At 39.1% G+C, this 20,310-nt stretch overlaps 1 protein-coding gene across 3 annotated transcripts in view; it reads left to right on the forward strand.

Annotated features, from left to right (window-relative positions):
- LOC144799864 (beta-galactoside alpha-2,6-sialyltransferase 1-like) overlaps nt 1–20,310 on the forward strand; it is a 195,963-nt gene that overhangs the window by 101,312 nt on the left and 74,341 nt on the right. The gene's annotated exons all lie outside the window — the stretch shown is intronic.

Raw genomic sequence — 20,310 nt, forward strand, 5'->3', positions numbered from 1 at the left:
AGAGTTCTGCCGCTTAGGCCTTTGAAGTGATGGGTATTTTGGGCATATGGGCACAGGATGTCTTTTACCCAGAGGAGTCTGGGAATGATGCAGCCTAAAACAATGGGGTAGTCGGGCATTAAATCTATTTAGTGGAGTTTAGCATCTAGTATAATCTCTGGCCTATCGATGAGCAGGGCACAGGGACAGACTGTCACACAAGTATGTTCTACCACCTCTGATACTGCTCTTTGTGTGTGGTGGTGGTCCGCTGTACCGACCACTTCGATTCAGCTATTGCCCTGTGTAGAGGGGCACACTTGAACTGTCCCACAGATTCTGTTCCTGCTCTGTGTGTGTGTGGAAAATAACTGAATTGCCTATGGGACATGTATCTACTTTGTTTGTATGAGGAATGGCTGAATGGATCACTGGCATATCATTAGAACCAACAATATTGTGACCAAAAATATTGTGCAACAGGGATCTGTTGCAGTACTATGGGCTTGACTGTATACCAATACATCCAAGGGGGGGAGATAGAGTATCAAGACTACGCAGACTAGAATCACGCACTATCATTGATCTGCAAACTAAAATGCCTGGGGGATTAAATCGAGGGGAGGAATTAGCAGTGCATCTAGAAAAATTAATTGACTACGTGTTATTATATGATATGTTTCTGCTTAACCTCCGAGTTATTATGATGACCCGAATAGTATACTTTAATGAGTTCTCTGTTGCATTTTTTCACACCCTTTTGTTTACACCCTTTATTCATGATATCTGAATTGATCACTAGACCCCTCACTGTTAATATATGCACTTACCAGGGAATTGTCACTGTATGAGTAATCTATGTGCTATAATGAAATTGATTTGCTGATTCACGGCTATATCCACACTCTCTGGGGGCGTGTTGGAAATCAACCTATCAGTGCCTTGTATTCTCGGCACTGACCAGCGCAACTTTTTAATCATGACTGCGGTCTAAATTATATGTATTGTGAATGACAGAAAATGATTTCTTTTAAACATGGTTATCATTACATATAGAACAACTGCAATTGTATTCCTGGTGCCGTGAAATGTAGTACAATGTTTATCGTAAATTTCACGAAACTTCAGTCATGCAGATAGTATGCGGATAATTGTTCCCACGCCCTATTGAGAGTAATTCCTTATTGTGACACAATTTGATGACACAGTGGCATTTGGAAATGTTTGTTATACAAAGCAAGATAATTTTATGGTGTTAAGATGGCCGCCATTTTTCGACTTACATTGTATGTTCCTTGAGCCGTCGTCGAGTTTTATGCTCGTATGGCGTGAGAACTGGTTTAAATGGCGTTTCTTGCAACACTAACTTTTGACACTGATGAAGGAAACAAAACGCGTCTGTCTTGCAGTACTGTTGGCGAAATAAATAATCTGCTACGCTACCCGCTTTGAGTGCTTTTGACTTCTTGAAAGGATGCAAGTGAGTCATTTGGAGCGGTGATATTTACTGTGGGGCACCACCACAGAAAAGCACCCGCCTTTTTGTGCACCGGCGTTTGGTGCAAGTGGAGCTGAAAAAAAATATATATATATGTATATATATATATATATATATATCAAAGAAAACAGTCCTTCTCCCACAAAGAAGAGGCACGTACACGAAGTGTGCATGGATAAGGCTTCTTTATTGTTATTCATATCTCCCACGACCCCGCATTAATATATATATGAAGCACACCCAATCCACGAAACCTCAAACTCCCACATACACCGGAGTGCTTTAAGGCGAGGAAAGAGGAGCTGACCCAGGAAATGCAGTGAGCAAATTACATTTTATTTGTGGAAGCTCGCCCTGCCAGCATAAAATATGTATATAATATATATATAATTAATAAATATATATAATTATATATGATATCAATATATACACATATATATAGATTCACTGAAAAAAACATAGGTTTCAGGCCTTATATAGTTAGGAGTTAGAATTTAAAAAACCTTTAAAATTCACTCAAAAAACTAGGTTTTAGGCGTGTTATAGTTAGCTGGACATTTCACTCATACAAAACCATTGAAATTGCTCCTATATAGTTAGTTTTACTAACTATATTTCGCGCACCCGCAATCCACTGCTGATGATGTCACATATTACATCATTCATGACATGGTCAGTGACATCACTGATGACATCTCAAATGACATCACTGATGACATCACTGATGACATCATCCAGTGAATGTGGTTTGCTTCGTTATTTAAATATACATTATATATATAGCAATTTGCATTGAAGAATGAGTGGATATATAAAAATAAATATTTGGATGGAGGATTTAGTAGCAGTGTAATTGACTGTTTACTTGACCAATTTATAGTGTCTCACTAAATATAGTGGATAGTGACTAAACTGTTTGAATATCTGTATCACTTTGTCAGTTGTTGTGTAAACTGGTTCTCCAGTTAGTTACTAGCTATGTGAAAGTCTGTATTAGTTATTGATTAGTTAACTGAGTATTTGTATGGGAGAGTGAATGTGTGTGTGGTTCGGTGGGGGGGCGGGTGACTGCCCAAAGATGTGTGAATAGTTGATTCACTAGATATATGAAGTTAAAACTACATGTTCTAACAGTTGTTTGGGTGAGTGAATATCTTTATGGGTGTGGTGATGAGCAAATATATTTCTCAATGGTACATGTCCAAAAAACTAGAAAAATAAAAGGCAGTGTATGTGTCAGTTGTTGTATAATAATAAGTATACATAAGACTCAATTATTGTGCGAGTGACTGTATGGATAACTTTATACTTGTAATAATGATTTTATAATTCACTAAGTATGACTTACTATCTAAATGAATAGATGAAGTTGTGTTTGTATAAGTGTGTAGCTAAGTAAATATGTAAGTATGATCCATTGTTTGCATAAGTGAGTAGGATGACTTCATATGCGAATAGGATGTGTGCTGGTGTGTAATGTCGATTTAGGTTTATAAGTATTTTTGATAGTGTTCTATTGTTCTTTGACAGCATGTATGAGTGAATCTACAGGTAAGTGATTAGATGTGTGTATACATCTATGAATCACTGAGTGGGTTTTTAGATACTTGTATTGCTGTAACAATGCATTCAAATATGATACTCTGTATTTTACAAAGAGTGATGAAAGATTTTACTAGTGTATGAAAAGGTGTATGTGATTGTCACGTGGATGATGTCATCAGTGATGTCATCAGTGATGTCACTGACCATGTCATGAATGATGTAATATGTGACATCATCAGCAGTGGATTGCGGGTGCGCGAAATATAGTTAGTACAACTAACTATATAGGAGCAATTTCAATGGTTTTGTATGAGTGAAATGTCCAGCTAACTATAACACCCCTACAACTTATAGTTTTTTTAGTGAATTTTAAAGGTTTTTTAAATGCTAATTCATAACTATATAAGGCCTGAAACCTATGGTTTTTTCAATGAATTTCAAAGGTTTTTTAAATGCTAATTCCTAACTATATAAGGCCTGAAACCTGTGGTTTTTTCAGTGAATTTGCAAGGTTTTTTAAATGCTAATTCCTAACTATATAAGGCCTGAAACCTATGTTTTTTTCAGTGAATTTCAAAGTTTTTTTAATGCTAATTCCTAACTATATAAGACCTGAAAGCCCACCAGGAATCTCCAGTATGCGCCAGGGGACTGCATTGCAGAGAAGTGTAATGAAGCCACGCCCCTTTTTACACCTCTCTGCAACGCAGCCCCCGTGCATGTTTGATGAGGGGGAACTAATTCCCCTTGCATACTGGGGGCCCCTGGGGGCCAACTAGCCCACCTTAAACCTCCAGTATGCGCCAGGGGGCTGCATTGCAGAGGAGTAATGAGGCTATGCCCCTTGTTACACCTGTCTGCAACGCAGCTCCCTGGCGCGTTTGCAGAGGGGGAACTAATTCCCCTTGCATACTGGGGGTCCATGGGGGCCAACTAGCCCACCAGGAGCCTCCAGTATGCGCCAGGGGGCTGCATTGCAGAGAGGTGTAATGAGGCCACACCCTTTTTTACACCTCTCTGCAATGCAGCCCCCGTGCATGTTTGAAGAGGGGGAACTAATTCCCCTTGCATACTGTGGGTCCCTGGGGGCCAACTAGCCCACCTGGAACCTCCAGTAAGCGCCAGGGGGCTGCATTGCAACGAGGTGTAATGAGGCTATGCCTCTTTTTACACCTCTCTGCAACGCAGGCCACTGGCGCGTTTGCAGAGGGGGACTAATTTCCCTTGCATACTGGGGGTCCCTGGGTCATATCTGCCCAAACGCCGAAATTCCGAACGATTGAAAATGACTTTTCTTGAGAAACATTTGGATTTGGATTATCATGTCCTATACTTTGGAATTTTTGAAAGACTGACTTTGAGGATGCTATAAATTACTCAAGTCTGCCCGAATTGTGTGGGTAAAATTGATACCTAGTCACTTTGAATAAGAATGTACTTACGTCTCGTCTAACATTTGGAAGAAATATCTAGTTATATGACAACAGGATACCAACCTAACTTGAAGGAAATAAGAACGCCCTGAAGAAGTTCTGTTGTACAGAACGAAACGCGTCAGCTGGCTGTGGTACATAAACTTAAGGAAAATAAAAGCATTTGAATATACACCAAGATTCAGCGCTTCAATAAGGACTCTAAGTGATATGATTTGATTGGACTTATTGTGCAAGTGGTGCTGTGCCAAACTTTGAAATATTCCCCACTACTCTCTACTACTTACTCTCTACTACTCCACTACTCTCTAATGCTCACTCTCTACTACTCATTCTCGACTACTCTACTACTCTCTACTACTCTCTCTCTACTACTCACTCCCTACTACTCACTGTCTACTACTCTCTACTACTCACTCTCTACTACTTTCTACTCTCGACTACTCACTCTCTACTACTCTCTCTCTACTACTCACTCTTTACTACTCACTATCTACTACTCTCTACTACTCACTCTACTTCTCACTCTCTACTACTCTCTACTACTCACTCTCTACTACACTCTCTCTACTACTCTCTACTACTCACTCTCTACTACTCACTCTCTACTACTCTCTACTACTCACTCTCTACTACTCTCTCTCTAGTAATTTCTACTACTCACTCTACTACTCACTCTCTACTACTCTCTACTATTCTCTCTCTCTGCTACTCACTCTCTACTACTCACTCTTTACTACTCTCTACTACTCACTCTCTACTGCTCTCTATTACTCACTCTACTACTTACTCTCTGCTACTCACTCTCTACTACTCACTCTCTACTACTCTCTACTACTCACTCTACTATTCACTCTACTACTCTCTACTACTCATTCTCTGCTACTCTCTCTACTGCTCTCTACTACTCTCTACTACTCACTCTCTACTCTATTACTCACTCTCTTCTCTCTACCTCTCTACATCTCTCTACTTCTTTCTCTACTAGTCTCTACCTCTCTACCTCTACCTCTCTACCTCTACCTCTCTACCTCTACACCTCTACCTCTCTACCTCTCTCTACAGGCACACATATACACATATATATATGCATATATATGCATATGCATTTATGTATGTGTATATATATATATATACCAAGGACATGGCAGAGAAATACATCAAATCTCTTAACAACAACATCTACAACATACACCTATCCGGCACAATTAGTGGGGTGGCAGCCAACTACTTGGACCTCAAGGTGCATGTTGAAAATGGCCATGTCCATACCTCGCTGTACCGTAAGGAGACAGCGGGGAATTCTATCCTGTTTGCTAAAAGTGGAAATCCATCTAAACTTATCAATAGTATCCCCTATGGGAAACTATTGAGAATCAAGAGGAACAGCACCCAAGACCGGGAATTCGAGGCGGCCGCCTCTGATTCCCTGGCCCGCTTTCGCTTAAGAGGGTATGACGAGACACTTTTACAGAGCACTCTGAAAAAAGTCAAGAAGATCCCTAGGGAGGAACTGCTAAAAAAGAAACATAAAGGACCTAATCCCTCTAAGAAAGATACATTTAGGATGATAACACCATATTCCACAGGTGCCGACAGACTTAAAGCAATGCTGCGCAAGAATTGGCACATCTTGCTTACCGATGAGGTAATAAAAGATGATTTGCCACCATATCCACTGGTGACCTTTAGCAAGGCCAGGTCCCTGGGCGATATGTTGGTGCATAGTCATCTGGAAGCCCCTAGTATCCATTCTAACACTTTGAGGGAAATGAGCGGGTTCTTTCCATGCGGAAAGTGCAAAGCCTGTGCTAACAGCCGTAGGGTACTCCAATATGACATCCCAGATGCGGGCAGAACAAATAAAATCCACAAATTTATCACGTGCAGTACCACCTATGCCGTGTATTGTCTAATATGCCCGTGTGGCCTACGCTACATCGGGAGCACTATTAACCAAATTGAGAGTTTTAGAACACCTTAGGGCATTTGACAGAGTAGACCCCACATATCCAGTAGCCCGACATTTCGCGGAACATCACAACAAAGATCAAAATAAATTACAATTCTTTGGGCTAGACCATGTTCCATTCAACCCACGGGGAGGTGACAGGCTTAGAAGGCTACGACGCCTCGAATCAAGGTATATTATCGATCTGTCTACCAAGTACCCGAAGGGTATGAATAGTGGGGAGGAAATGGCAGTACAATTGGAAAATAATGAATAACATCTACAGGTGTACTGCAGTAGACACGTTGGCTATATCATCTTGCCCAACTCCATCTATTGGTCCGAGGGAGTCTATCATGAAAACAATCATATATATTCTTGCTCCTGACTATGCTGTTACTATTGCTTTGCAATAATTCTTGATGATGTAACCAATAATTTCTGATATTAGGAAGAGATCTTCTTCAGTATCACTGTAGTTCACCTGGTGCACCGATACAGTATATATCGATAATGGATCACTATTATTTTCCAGGTCCCATTTATGGAGCTCTGGAAAATAGAACATGAATTATGAAATGTTTCTTATTGCCATTCAGTTTTTGTGTTTCTTTTTTCACAGTGTCAGTGGCGTGGTAGCTTTCGCTTTACAATGGTCATTTCATCATTCTTTAATTCTCTGTAATATATTACGATTTATTGATGATATTATGAAATATGCCGAACATCTACATACGGTTCCAAGTATTATATCAATTGTATATATTTGTTACACAATATTCACCTGTATAGGGACACATGCTGATCCATGGCTCTATTGTATTGTGACCTTTCTCTCCTGTGAACACTCCGATTTTCGGAGATATCTAACATATTCCAAGATGGCGCCTATTTTGGTGCTTGAAGGGCTGGTCCCTTGTCGGTGTCTATGTGTGTTAACAAACGCCTATTTAACCGGAACTGCTTGTTGACGGTGAGAAACACCGAAGAAGGCTGACGCCGAAACGTTTGTTTGCTGATTAAAACCACTGTGACTGTCACCGCCGGAGTGCTGGTTCCTTTCTTTAAGGGGGAGGACTTTGAGCGTTATATATACATACATATATAAACATATATAATCTGCATATCTATATAAATACAAATATAAATGCATGCATACATATACATATATGCATACATATGCATGTTATTTACATGAAAGTTTTAAAAACACTAATAAAAGCAAAGCTAAAAAGCCACCTCATTACAAACAGAATGGTTTTAACTTAAATGAGGGTGAGATCTATTGCATTTTCAATGCTTGTTTACTTTGGTTCCATCAAGAAGGCATTCAGATGTGTCACACATTTGCCATAAATTCTGAATGTTAGCACTCTAGTTGCTCATTAGATCCCTGTAGTAAAGCTACTGCTCACCAGGGAAGTCTGCTGCTAATCATACTTTCCATGGCAAAATGAACCCCCTCATTTTGTTCCTTTTTAAATTAAATGTTTTGAGACTTACCACTTCATTCCAATCAAGATGGCTTCTGGTGTACCATTATTTTGTCATAAGTAAGACTGTTAGCGCTCTAGTTGTTCTTTAGAACACTCTAGGAGGCTGCAGTAGAACACAAAGGAATCAACTGACAGTCTCCGTCCTTGTTGGATGTACATGTTTTACTGAGAATGTCAGACTTCATTCTCACATGACTGAGAAAGATAATGTGAATTTACAGAAAATATGCTTTCAGTTTAGCTTATAGATCCCCTTCCAAACCACTGTGGGAAAAGCATGAGAATATAGTTTTCTTTCAAACGTGATTCATGATATCCCAGCAGAAGGCTTTTTCACATGGTAAAATCACCTTAAAACACACCACAATTCCTAAAATGAGTATGGTACCATCAACAAATGATTTATAATGTAACTAAAGTCCTAAAACCCTCTATTAACTACTGATGGAGAGCGGTAATTTCTTCTGGTAGTTTCTCAATGCAAAACCCTCATGCTACCTCTAATTTACCGCTCAAAAGGTGTTGGGCCCTTCACACCATGTATTACCTTCAGGAGATTTTAATAAAGATGAACAGTCAAAATACAATTATTATTGTAAGCCAATAAAGAGAGTTGTTGATTATTTTAAAGGGTTTTATTTTCTAGTCAAAAGTTAAGTTTTTCTCTGACCCTTTATTCATTAGTAAAATATCAATTAGGTTACAGAATTTGGAAAACAGGAAAAATATCAATAATACAGAACACATTACAGTCTGCATATAAGCATTACATGTAGTTATGAAAAATGTGGCCCAAAAGTCTTAAAGAGTTTCTAAGAAAAATAGTCTTGCAAAGCTAATCAGTACTTAAATAGTTTGCAAAAATATGCTATTAAGAGAAATAAATGCATAAATCAAATAAATCTTTTCAGACCTAATTAATTAGTCAAAACATAACTTAAAGTTTAGCATTTAATCCTATCCTGATCCACTGCACTCTCTGTCTGTCTGTGTCTAAAGAGGAAAGCAGCCCGCCCTTCACAGGCCTCAAAGGAATGTGGCATGAAGTGCCAAGATATGACGTGGAAGCCAGAAACCTCCCCCTGACACTCCTCGGACGCAAGCTCGCCCTTCAGCAATCTCCCGGGACGTTTCTCGTACCTAACCCATAGAAGCCAGCTGAGCTGAGAAAAAGAAGAAGTGCCAGCCCCCATCCAGAGTGGACAGTATTTATACCATAATTATTGGCAGAGTACACAAAGATGTAACATTTTTCAGTAAAACCTTTACGTGATTGGTCAGTCATGATGCATGAGGTCACACTTCCCTGACTCATTCTAAAAACCTGACTTCACTAGTCTTAACAAAAGAAGCATACATGAATAACTACATTTATAAACATTTGCAACATTTACTAGGAAAAATGTTTCAATCTAATTCATCCTTCCTTCCTTCTCAGCGCAGTAGATGGACACTTTTAACTAACTGGTACATTGGCACCGTCACAAGAATGTTGAGTTCAGGTTGTCCTTGACTTTTTGTCATGAGGAAAGCTGCCACAGTCTGCGCATGCTCCCTTCTCTTTAATGCAAGCCATAGCCTTGCTGGATTCACAGGCAGCCATTTAATTGTAGGCCCCAAAAATAAAACAAACACAAAGATAATATTAATTTTATGTAAATCAGCCCATTATGTTTCCCTCCCTCATACTAATACCCCTTATAAATGTTTACCTAGCCAAGCTATTAGTGAAAAGCAGCTTTTCTATTATTTATGACAACATGCAAAATAAATGTGAAAATAGCATTTTCATGCTTTTAGTGTAACATTTAAAGCACACACAGTTAATATAGCGCACACTGTTAATACAGCACACACAACAACATGCTTTAATGTTTTAGATAGCTTTTCATGCAAACAAGCATTTAGTCCCTTGTGTCGTGTTTGGTGCATTATTAATTCACACACATTATAAAAAGAGGTGTTATTAACTGAAAATGTTTATCAAAATATGCAACAAGTCAAAGTCTATTAAGACAGGAATAATACATCTAGATTGCATGGGATGAGCTGGGAAGAGAGAAACACATTCAATTTATCTTCAAAGGTAAAAAGGCCACTTTTCTCTACATTGCAAAAAAAAAACCATATTAATTCAGCAAAAGCATTTTCAGACTGAAGTGAATAGGCCTCACTTTCATGTTTTTCATGTTTTTAACCTGCACCAAAATGTGCGTGGCAATTTAAATGCAGCCTGTCTGAAGTACAAAAAATAAAACAATGCATGACTGCAGATGAAATCTGCTCCATCAAACCCACCCTTCTGATGATTCAAATCATAATAAAATGATTTATAATTCATCACACATATTTAATTTCACAAGTGACAGTATTTTTTTTTTTTTTTTTTTTTTTTTAAATTGCAAAAGCTGAGCATATAACAATGTTACTTCTATTTCTAAGGCAAACACAAGTTTGGTCTGTAATCAGATCATATATAGCCAAGTTCAATTGTTTTAGTGCAGAGTTCTGTAAGTAGCTTTTTGGAACAGTTAGTCTTCTTTAAAATAAGTAACTAAAATAATAAAAAAGGAATTCAACATGACAGTTTCAGCATTTCTTTGCTCATTGTCATCAGCTTGTCATTAGTATGGCTCATACTTTCCATGCAAATTGGACTACTTAGGTGCTGAGAAACTCTGACAGAGCACCATCAATCCTTTGCACTTTTTCAACCAAGGCCTTTCACTCTTATTTTCACTTTGATCAGATTCAGATGTTTCACCACAGCATCTCTCAGATCAAAACCGTTGCACCATCCATTATGCAGATCTTGTGTAGCAGCTGCAATCTGGTGAGAAACTGCACACTGTACATCAACCAGACCTACACAGCAATGGCTAGTGTTCTCCTCAGTGTTTTCCACAAGTGCATTTGCATATGCATTTTCAAGCCACTTTAGTGTTGCTGAAACACAGTCTTTTGCAAAAGGTAACTCTGTGCTGCCATTGTGTTGCTTTATTATGCTTGACACTTCAGGCAGATAGCTACAATCCATTCCTTGTCCAATCTGTTGTTCTACACTCATTATTTTTGAGACCACATTATGATCTGATTTCAGAGAAACTGGCAATCTATACCTGGGCATCAGTCTTTGCAATAACACATTTGCCACTATGCAGTTGTCATTTCTCTCAAAAACAGTTCTGATACAACCCTGTTGTGCTGCTTCAAAAACATTTTCTTGAGCCTCTTTTAATTCATCTGTGAAGATTCCATAGAATGTATATGCTAACAGAACACAATTTTGTGCAACTGAATTAGCATTTCTCTCTTCCATGACAACAGTGACTCTCATTTGAGCAGATAAACTGCATGTGATGGTAAGGGCAATCAATTTTGAATTTTGGGCTGGGGTAATTACTAAAAGCCATGAAGCTTTGACAACATCATGTATAAGGAGCACAGCATGTGCTGCTTTTAATGTGTCACCTTTCAAACATGAGCCATCTACAAAAAGGACACTGTTGGGCTGACTCAGATGTTCATCCTTCAAGTCTGAATTTGGCTTTATGCATATTTTCATGATATTTAGACACTCATATTCATTTTCATCATAATCCAATTCATTTGCTGACATTTCTGTGAAGTTAGGGTCAAAGGTCATTGGGCAATACATCACAGACCCTTGAAAACATTCATCTTTTTGAATAAGCAATGAGAGAGCGCAGCCCTCCCTCTCACTGCAAATTAGTGTATTTTCTTTCAAATAAACTTTCATTCCTAGTGCTGGGGCGCGCCATTTTTTCTCTTTCAACTCTAGGAATGCTTTTGTGCAGTTGTTGTCCAATGGAAGCGGATCAGACACACCTGAGTGTGTCAGCCTCAGTAAAGGCTTAGCCACTAGGGAAAGGTTTAGTAACCACTCTCTACAGCAGCTAACCATTCCCAAAAATTTCCTGACTTCTTTCTGAATTTGAGGTGAATTCATCTTGGAAATTATTTCCACCCTCTCTGGTGACACCTTTCTACCTCCCTTTCCAATTTTGTGTCCCAGACATTCATCTTCTTTTTGACAGTACTCCTGACTATTCTCATGCAATGGCACTGTGACATGAGCTTGGCAAAAATCAATAAAAATAAGCCATTCTTCAGCACATGGAATGTGAAAAAATATATTGGCTGGATTCGGTACCACAGGACAACATGGAAAAAATATGCTTTTAATCTCCTGCACTATTCTGTTCTTTTCATTTATTTCTGTGAACCTATGATCAGAAAGTTACACAAACTTCTAATCAATTCCATCAAAAATCCTTTTATTGGTAAAATTCCTGCAACTGATTGTGTTCCTGAATACATGTCATCTGGTTCAAATTTTAATAAGACATGTTCAGCACATTTTATTAGCCTGGCATCCTTCTCTGTGAACTCTCTTATTTCTGTGTTTATTATTTTTTCCAAAGCAGAAGGTAATTTTTCAACAGTCTTTTCTGAAAACAATGCTACAACTGTCTCTTGATGGGCCATTTTAAAATGTACATCCTCATCAGGAATCTGAAAAATAACATTATCTGATGTACAGTAATCTGAGCTGCTTACTTTGCAAAATAATTGTTTTTCTGCTAGGCCTGAGTCACAGACAACAGTTTTGCAGTTTTCCTCAAATGGGCCTAATTTTGGTGCACAATTTTCTAATACTGGGTTTGTAATTTCTTTCTTTAAAACTCCTGCAACTAAATCTGGACTTTCCACTGCCTTCACAATGGAATTGGTAAATTCAGAACTGTGAGTGTTAAAATTCTCATTTGCAAAAAGAGCAACCTGTTGCACTGGATTCTGATTTTTTCTCAGGAAATAATTCCCATTTGCTCTGGACAACCTATTTAAATTAATGTTAGCATTTTCCATATTTTGTGGGACCATCTGTGCTTGAAAAATTCCTGCCATAGGTACCTGTTTCTGAACTGACATTTGCATTTGCTTAACTGGCATATTTTGCATCTGCAATTCTCCATGTTTTTGTGCATCATGTTTAAATTTATATTTCTTCTTCCAATGCTCAAATCTGTTATAAAGATGGCAAAAGGACACATTTTCCAGCAGTACAACATCCATACCTGAATTTGCACTAACCAAAATACCTTTACTTCCATCCTGTGCTCTTTTAATCTGTACCCAATCAACATCCTTTGCTGGCACTCTGCCCTTCAGGAAAATAATCACTGCTTTATTTTCCTCCATAACAACTAAAATGATGGTGCATTCATGCAAACCATTTTCACTGTCTCCTCACCTGGCCCTTGAACAACAACTTTAGATTCAAACCACAATTTAGTCAGCATGGCAATATAAAAGAACATTTCCAAATTAATGCACAACTCTTTCAATATTTCATCAAATCCATCAACTTGTGGGTACCACAGCATAAATGTGTCTCTCAATTGTGGGATTGTGTTCAGAAATGCTGCAAGTTCACTTTTATTCTGTGGCATATGAACATGCACTTCTCCCACCATTTCTCTCAATGAGTAAGCAAAAGCTTCTCCCTCATTCTGCTTATTATTTTTCTCAATTATATCTGGTGGCTTCTTTTCCTTAGCCAGTTTCCTTTCTAGGTCTGGTTGTTTCTTTTTCTTCTAATGTTTTCGTGCCCACTTGTCTCCTAATTGCTCAAACCCATTGCATTTGAAAATATATTTTATTTCTGTAATGTGCAATTGCATTCTTGAAGAACACATTTTCTCATTTGCTTCATCATCCATGTGTACCCTAAAACTTTTCTGAAATGGAAAACTTCCTGAAACATCGGTTTCATATTTTTGAGCCAAATCTGTCAGTCCATTATGTGTAGTTAATGCACATGCAGCTGTTTCCTTACTCAGGGAAATTAATTCTTTTTCCTGACACTGGTTCACATTTTCATTATTTATACAGCAAAGACTGTTAATTTCTTCATGTTCAAATGCTCCATTTAAAACACTAAGCTGTCTCTCTTTTTCATGGTCTGGGTTAATATGTTCTCCCATGTTCTCTATATGTTTAATCACTGCTGCTTCCTCAAAGCATGTTTGAAAAATCCCATTTTCAATTACATTTATTTTATTCAGGGCTGCAGATGTTGTAAATACCATTTTACCCTCACCTTTTAGTGCTTGGGGTAATTTCTGTTCAATAATCTGTGAATTCTGAGTTTCTGAAATAAACCCTGCCATAATCACTCCTTCTGCAGCCCTTTGCACCTTTTCAGTAGGGCCCATATTAATTGGTACAGTCATAATTTTTCTAGGCATTATCTGTGCATCTGCAGTTTGCAATTCTTGGACTGAATCAGCCATATTTAAAGCAGTAACACCTGGAGGTATCACTGTCAGTGCTGAATCAAAAGGTAATGGGTCAATATAAAATGTCTGCACAGTTCTCTCAGTCTGTATTTCTCTCTGTTCAACAGAAGCAGTAGCCCCTGTAGTATTTACTGGTTCATTATTTTCAGTCTTTTTCATGGGAACCACATAAAGTGGTGGACACTCAGTTAACAATTCATCCATTATTTCATCACCTGAATCATTATTTATTTGAAGCTCTATTTCATCACTAATTTTCTTCTCCTGCATCTGGTGCTTTACCTTTTTATCCTCACTTGCTTTTTCTCTTGCTTTCTTTTCCCACAGGCTTAAGGCCTCAAATTGTGCAGCTTTAGATGGTGTCTTTATTTCACATAACACTTCCCTTAATTTGTCAATAATTTGCAATTCAAAAGTACCATCTTTTGGAAACCTCAAAGCACCCTCTTTTTCAGTAATCTTGCACCATTGGTGAACCCACATACATGTGTTTTGTCCCAAACTGGTAGACATAAAATGCACAGGTGTTCCTTCAGGAGCATCACCAATAAAAAACGAATTTTTCACTTTACCTCCTAACAGCTTCTTTAAACCTTCAAACAATTTCATTTTGGCAATAGTTCAATGCAATTTCTTTTCTCCAAAGCTGTCAGTCTCAATTTTAGTCAGTTTTACTCCTACCACTGACCCTCCACAAAATCTTACTGCAATATTTCTCTTAATCAATAACTCTGTTAGTAACAACATAAATACATTCGCTACTCTGTCTGTTGTGCTAAATAAAGGATAGATTTATATTCACTGCGAGTAACACATTCCGCTTACCCTTCACAAAGTAAGACTTTCCGTTTACTCTTCAAACACTACAGGTAAATCCCTTCCGCTTACCTTTCACTCAAGCTCAGAAGAACCTGCTACTCCTTTGGACTTATCCTTCAGGATATATCTTAGGCCAAAGTTTCACCAGCGAACCCTTTTGCTGTCACTCAAGCTCAGAAGAACCTGCTACTCCTTTGGACTTATCCTTCAGGATATATCTTAGGCCAAAGTTTCACCAGCGAACCCTTTTGCTGTCAATCAAGCTCAGAAGAACCTGCTACTCCTTTGGTGTGACCCTTTCTAGGTGATATCAGACCAAAGTTTCACCAGCGAACTCTTTGCTATTAATCACTCACACAGAAAATAGTCCCTAATTTAACACTGCCAGCCCTACCTAGCTTCTCAGTGTTATTCCAACAGACGAGTAACCTCAGTGCAGTGTGGCTTCCATTTACCACCCGCTATTCCTTCCCGGGATTCCACAGGTGTGCATACCTGCGTGTTCCAGACAACATAGAACAAGACACTAACTTAACATGAAGAGTTAAAACATGTAATCAATAACCAAAAAAGTATGTCCTATGAAATTACCAATATAATCAATAACACCATCAATTCAAAATTAGCAAAATTTCACCAACAATAAAAATCCTTACTATTTTCAACACTTCAAAAATACATGCTAGCATATTAACAACATTTCACAACCCTATTGATACTCACACCACTTCTTGCATCACCTGCCAGTACTGCTTTGCCAGTCTTCAGGTTCTGAGCATTGGAGTCAGGAATCAGGACTTGGACATTTATCTAACTTGGGCAATTATTTTATTTCCCTCTTAAGGTCAATGATCCATTAATTGAGTAGTTGATGGTGAAATCAATAATTACTAATCACCAAACTAATCAATAATGACCATCCTCTGCTTACCAAAAACTGATGGAGAGCGGTAATTTCTTCTGGTAGTTTCTCAATGCAAAACCCTCATGCTACCTCTAATTTACCGCTCAAAAGGTGTTGGGCCCTTCACACCATGTATTACCTTCAGGAGATTTTAATAAAGATGAACAGTCAAAATACAATTATTATTGTAAGCCAATAAAGAGAGTTGTTGATTATTTTAAAGGGTTTTATTTTCTAGTCAAAAGTTAAGTTTTTCTCTGACCCTTTATTCATTAGTAAAATATCAATTAGGTTACAGAATTTGGAAAACAGGAAAAATATCAATAATACAGAACACATTACAGTCTGCATATAAGCATTACATGTAGTTATGAAAAATGTGGCACAAAAGTCTTAAAGAGTTTCTAAGAAAAATAGTCTTGCAAAGCTAATCAGTACTTAAATAGTTTGCAAAAATATGCTATTAAGAGAAATAAATGCATAAATGAAATAAATCTTTTCAGACCTAATTAATTAGTCAAAACATAACTTAAAGTTTAGCATTTAATCCTATCCTGATCCACTGCACTCTCTGTCTGTCTGTGTCTAAAGAGGAAAGCAGCCCGCCCTTCACAGGCCTCAAAGGAATGTGGCATGAAGTGCCAAGATATGACGTGGAAGCCAGAAACCTCCCCCTGACACTCCTCGGACGCAAGCCCGCCCTTCAGCAATCTCCCGGGACGTTTCTCGTACCTAACCCATAGAAGCCAGCTGAGCTGAGAAAAAGAAGAAGTGCCAGCCCCCATCCAGAGAGGACAGTATTTATACCATAATTATTGGCAGAGTACACAAAGATGTAACATTTTTCAGTAAAACCTTTACGTGATTGGTCAGTCATGATGCATGAGGTCACACTTCCCTGACTCATTCTAAAAACCTGACTTCACTAGTCTTAACAAAAGAAGCATACATGAATAACTACATTTATAAACATTTGCAACATTTACTAGGAAAAATGTTTCAATCTAATTCATCCTTCCTTCCTTCTCAGCGCAGTAGATGGACACTTTTAACTAACTGGTACATTGGCACCGTCACAAGAATGTTGAGTTCAGGTTGTCCTTGACTTTTTGTCATGAGGAAAGCTGCCACAGTCTGCGCATGCTCCCTTCTCTTTAATGCAAGCCATAGCCTTGCTGGATTCACAGGCAGCCATTTAATTGTAGGCCCCAAAAATAAAACAAACACAAAGATAATATTAATTTTATGTAAATCAGCCCATTATGTTTCCCTCCCTCATACTAATACCCCTTATAAATGTTTACCTAGCCAAGCTATTAGTGAAAAGCAGCTTTTCTATTATTTATGACAACATGCAAAATAAATGTGAAAATAGCATTTTCATGCTTTTAGTGTAACATTTAAAGCACACACAGTTAATATAGCGCACACTGTTAATACAGCACACACAACAACATGCTTTAATGTTTTAGATAGCTTTTCATGCAAACAAGCATTTAGTCCCTTGTGTCGTGTTTGGTGCATTATTAATTCACACACATTATAAAAAGAGGTGTTATTAACTGAAAATGTTTATCAAAATATGCAACAAGTCAAAGTCTATTAAGACAGGAATAATACATCTAGATTGCATGGGATGAGCTGGGAAGAGAGAAACACATTCAATTTATCTTCAAAGGTAAAAAGGCCACTTTTCTCTACATTGCAAAAAAAAAAACATATTAATTCAGCAAAAGCATTTTCAGACTGAAGTGAATAGGCCTCACTTTCATGTTTTTCATGTTTTTAACCTGCACCAAAATGTGCGTGGCAATTTAAATGCAGCCTGTCTGAAGTACAAAAAATAAAACAATGCATGACTGCAGATGAAATCTGCTCCATCACTACAATGCTTTTTCATGAGGTGCTATCATGTATATTGGTCCCAAGATGGCTGCCAACACTTCTTGGATGAAGTGCTGACAGCCAATCAGATCTCACAATGAGATGTGTGGTTAGGCTCCGCCCAGATATATATGTGTTTTTGAAGTTAATTTTCATAAGAACCACTGGAGCAATTTTCACCAAATATAGCAAAGGCACTTCTGCGTACCAGTCCCTACAATTTTGCCAAGTTTGGTGTAATTCCGTTCAGCGGTTCGGGCTGTAGCCTTGTCAGAACGTCCTATGGAAATTAACATGGGGAAAACACGTTTTGGGACCCCCCTTTTTTCTCAGCCCCCACTTCATGAATCTCCCCGAAACTTTCAGGGAAGGAGCGGAGCGGAGCTAGCCCAAAATGTGGAAAATTACACGCAAATTCCTCAACCGGCGCCAAAGTTATTCCCAATAGAATGTTGCGGATTTCCTATGGTAGCTAGGTCCTAACTATATATACCTACTGGCTATCGCCAGTAGGTAATATACACACATATGTATATATACACACACATACATATATATATATACACAAATATTTTAGAATTAAGAAATATACTAATAATACATATTTTTAAACAATATTAGAAAAACTGTAACGATAATAGATATACTAATCCCACTCCACCCTCTGCAACATTAGGGAAAGTGCTGAACTTCAGAGGGATAAATTATACCATGCAACGCTAGTCTGTACAACTGTAGGGAAAACATTGTACTTCAAAGGGGTAAAATGTACCATTCTGACTCCAGTCTGTGCAACAGTAGGAAAAGTGTTGGACTTCAAAGGGATTAAATTGACCATTTCCCACTCCCATATAGGCTACATTAGGGAAAACATTGGACTTTGGAAGCATCAAGTTTACTATTCCCACTCCAGTTTGTGAGAAGCGATATTTTTTAACAACCTTATTATTGAGAACGATATTAACAAAAACAATATTCTTGAAAACGATATTACTTACTTTTCTTAACAACAATATTTCTGCATCACAATATTTTCTGTTACACTAAATTTGTCAGGAAGCTGGATCAGCGGCGGCTGGTGACTTTCGAAAGTGGTGAGGCGTTTAGCTTCTTTCCATCTTTCACGGCACGAGCAAAGCAGACATGCAGTCCCAAGGTCTGAGCTGCATAATGTAAAAGTGGAAATCCCCTGACCAATTCCGGCTTTCCCACTTCATCCAACCTGTGTGATCCTATGAAAATATTTTATTTTGCCAAGTCTCATTTGCCTTCATTATCACATATGAGTGCGCCTTAAAATCTGCAAGTTCAGGATATGCTCTGTACAAAGACATCCTGTTTGATTTCACAGAATATAATGCTGCTTAAGGTATCATAAGAAACTAGCCCACATATATGGTGTACAAAAACTCACTAACAGCATTGTTGTTAGGGTGAGGACACATGAATGTTTCTAAATTCATTTTTAAAAAAATAATTTTTAACAACAGCAGGCCCACATATTGCTTACATGACATTCACTGGAGAGGGGACAGGGAGTCCTTTCCTATTGAATGTGTGGTGCAGCAAGAATAAAAGCTACCGGCAGACATAACCCCAACAAACACCCCAGTCTGCACACCCCAGGGCGTAACAAAGACCCCTGCAGCCCTCGCGGTGCAAGGGGGCCCCACTCTCTTCAGTAAATGAAGGGGGCCCCAGCCCCCTCAGCTCTTCTGTGAGAGAGGCTTGCACTAAAGCAAGCCTCTCTCCCTCTAAAGCAGGTGCAGGCTGCAGCCTGCTCCTCTGAGCACCCCCCCCGCCTTCCCTGCCCCCCCCCCGCGGTGGGGCCCCCAGAGAGCAGGAGGCAGCACAGAGCACTGCTCGGGACCCTGACAAGGGTGGGAGTGGGTGCCCTCAGAGTCAGCATTCTCCAGGGCAAAGCTCATATGAGAAGGGATGAGGCAGCAAAAGGGTGCCCTCAGGTAAGCACTCTTGTTAGAATGCACCATGTGGGCGTCCGCAGGGGGGAAGAGGGGGGCCGAGAAGGGTGCAAGGCAGAGGGGAGAAGGGTGCAAGGTAGAGAGGAGAAGGGTGTAAGGTAGAGAAGGCAGCAAGGTGGAGGGGAGAAGGGTGCAAGGCAGAGGGTAAAAGGGTGCAAGCGGAGGGGAGAAGGGTGCAAGGCAGAGGGGAAAAGGGTACAAGGCAGAGATGAGATGGGTGCAAGGCAGAGAGGAGATGGGTGCAAGGCAGAGAGGAGTTGGGTGCAAGGCAGAGGGGAGAATGGTGCAAGGTAGAAAAGGGTGCAAGGTGGAGGGGGAGAAGGGTGTAAGGGGGAGGGGGAGAAGAGTGCAAGGCTGATGGGAGAATGATGCAAGGCTAGAGGGGAGAAGGGTGCAAGGCAGAGAGGAGAAGGGCGCAAGGCAGAGAGGAGAAAGGTGCAAGGTAGAAAGGGGAAGGGTACAAGGTAGAGAAGGGTGCAAGGCGGAGGGGAGAAGG

The sequence above is a fragment of the Lissotriton helveticus genome, chromosome 12 (genome assembly GCF_964261635.1).
Source record: "Lissotriton helveticus chromosome 12, aLisHel1.1, whole genome shotgun sequence".
NCBI classification, from domain to species: Eukaryota; Metazoa; Chordata; class Amphibia; order Caudata; family Salamandridae; genus Lissotriton; species Lissotriton helveticus.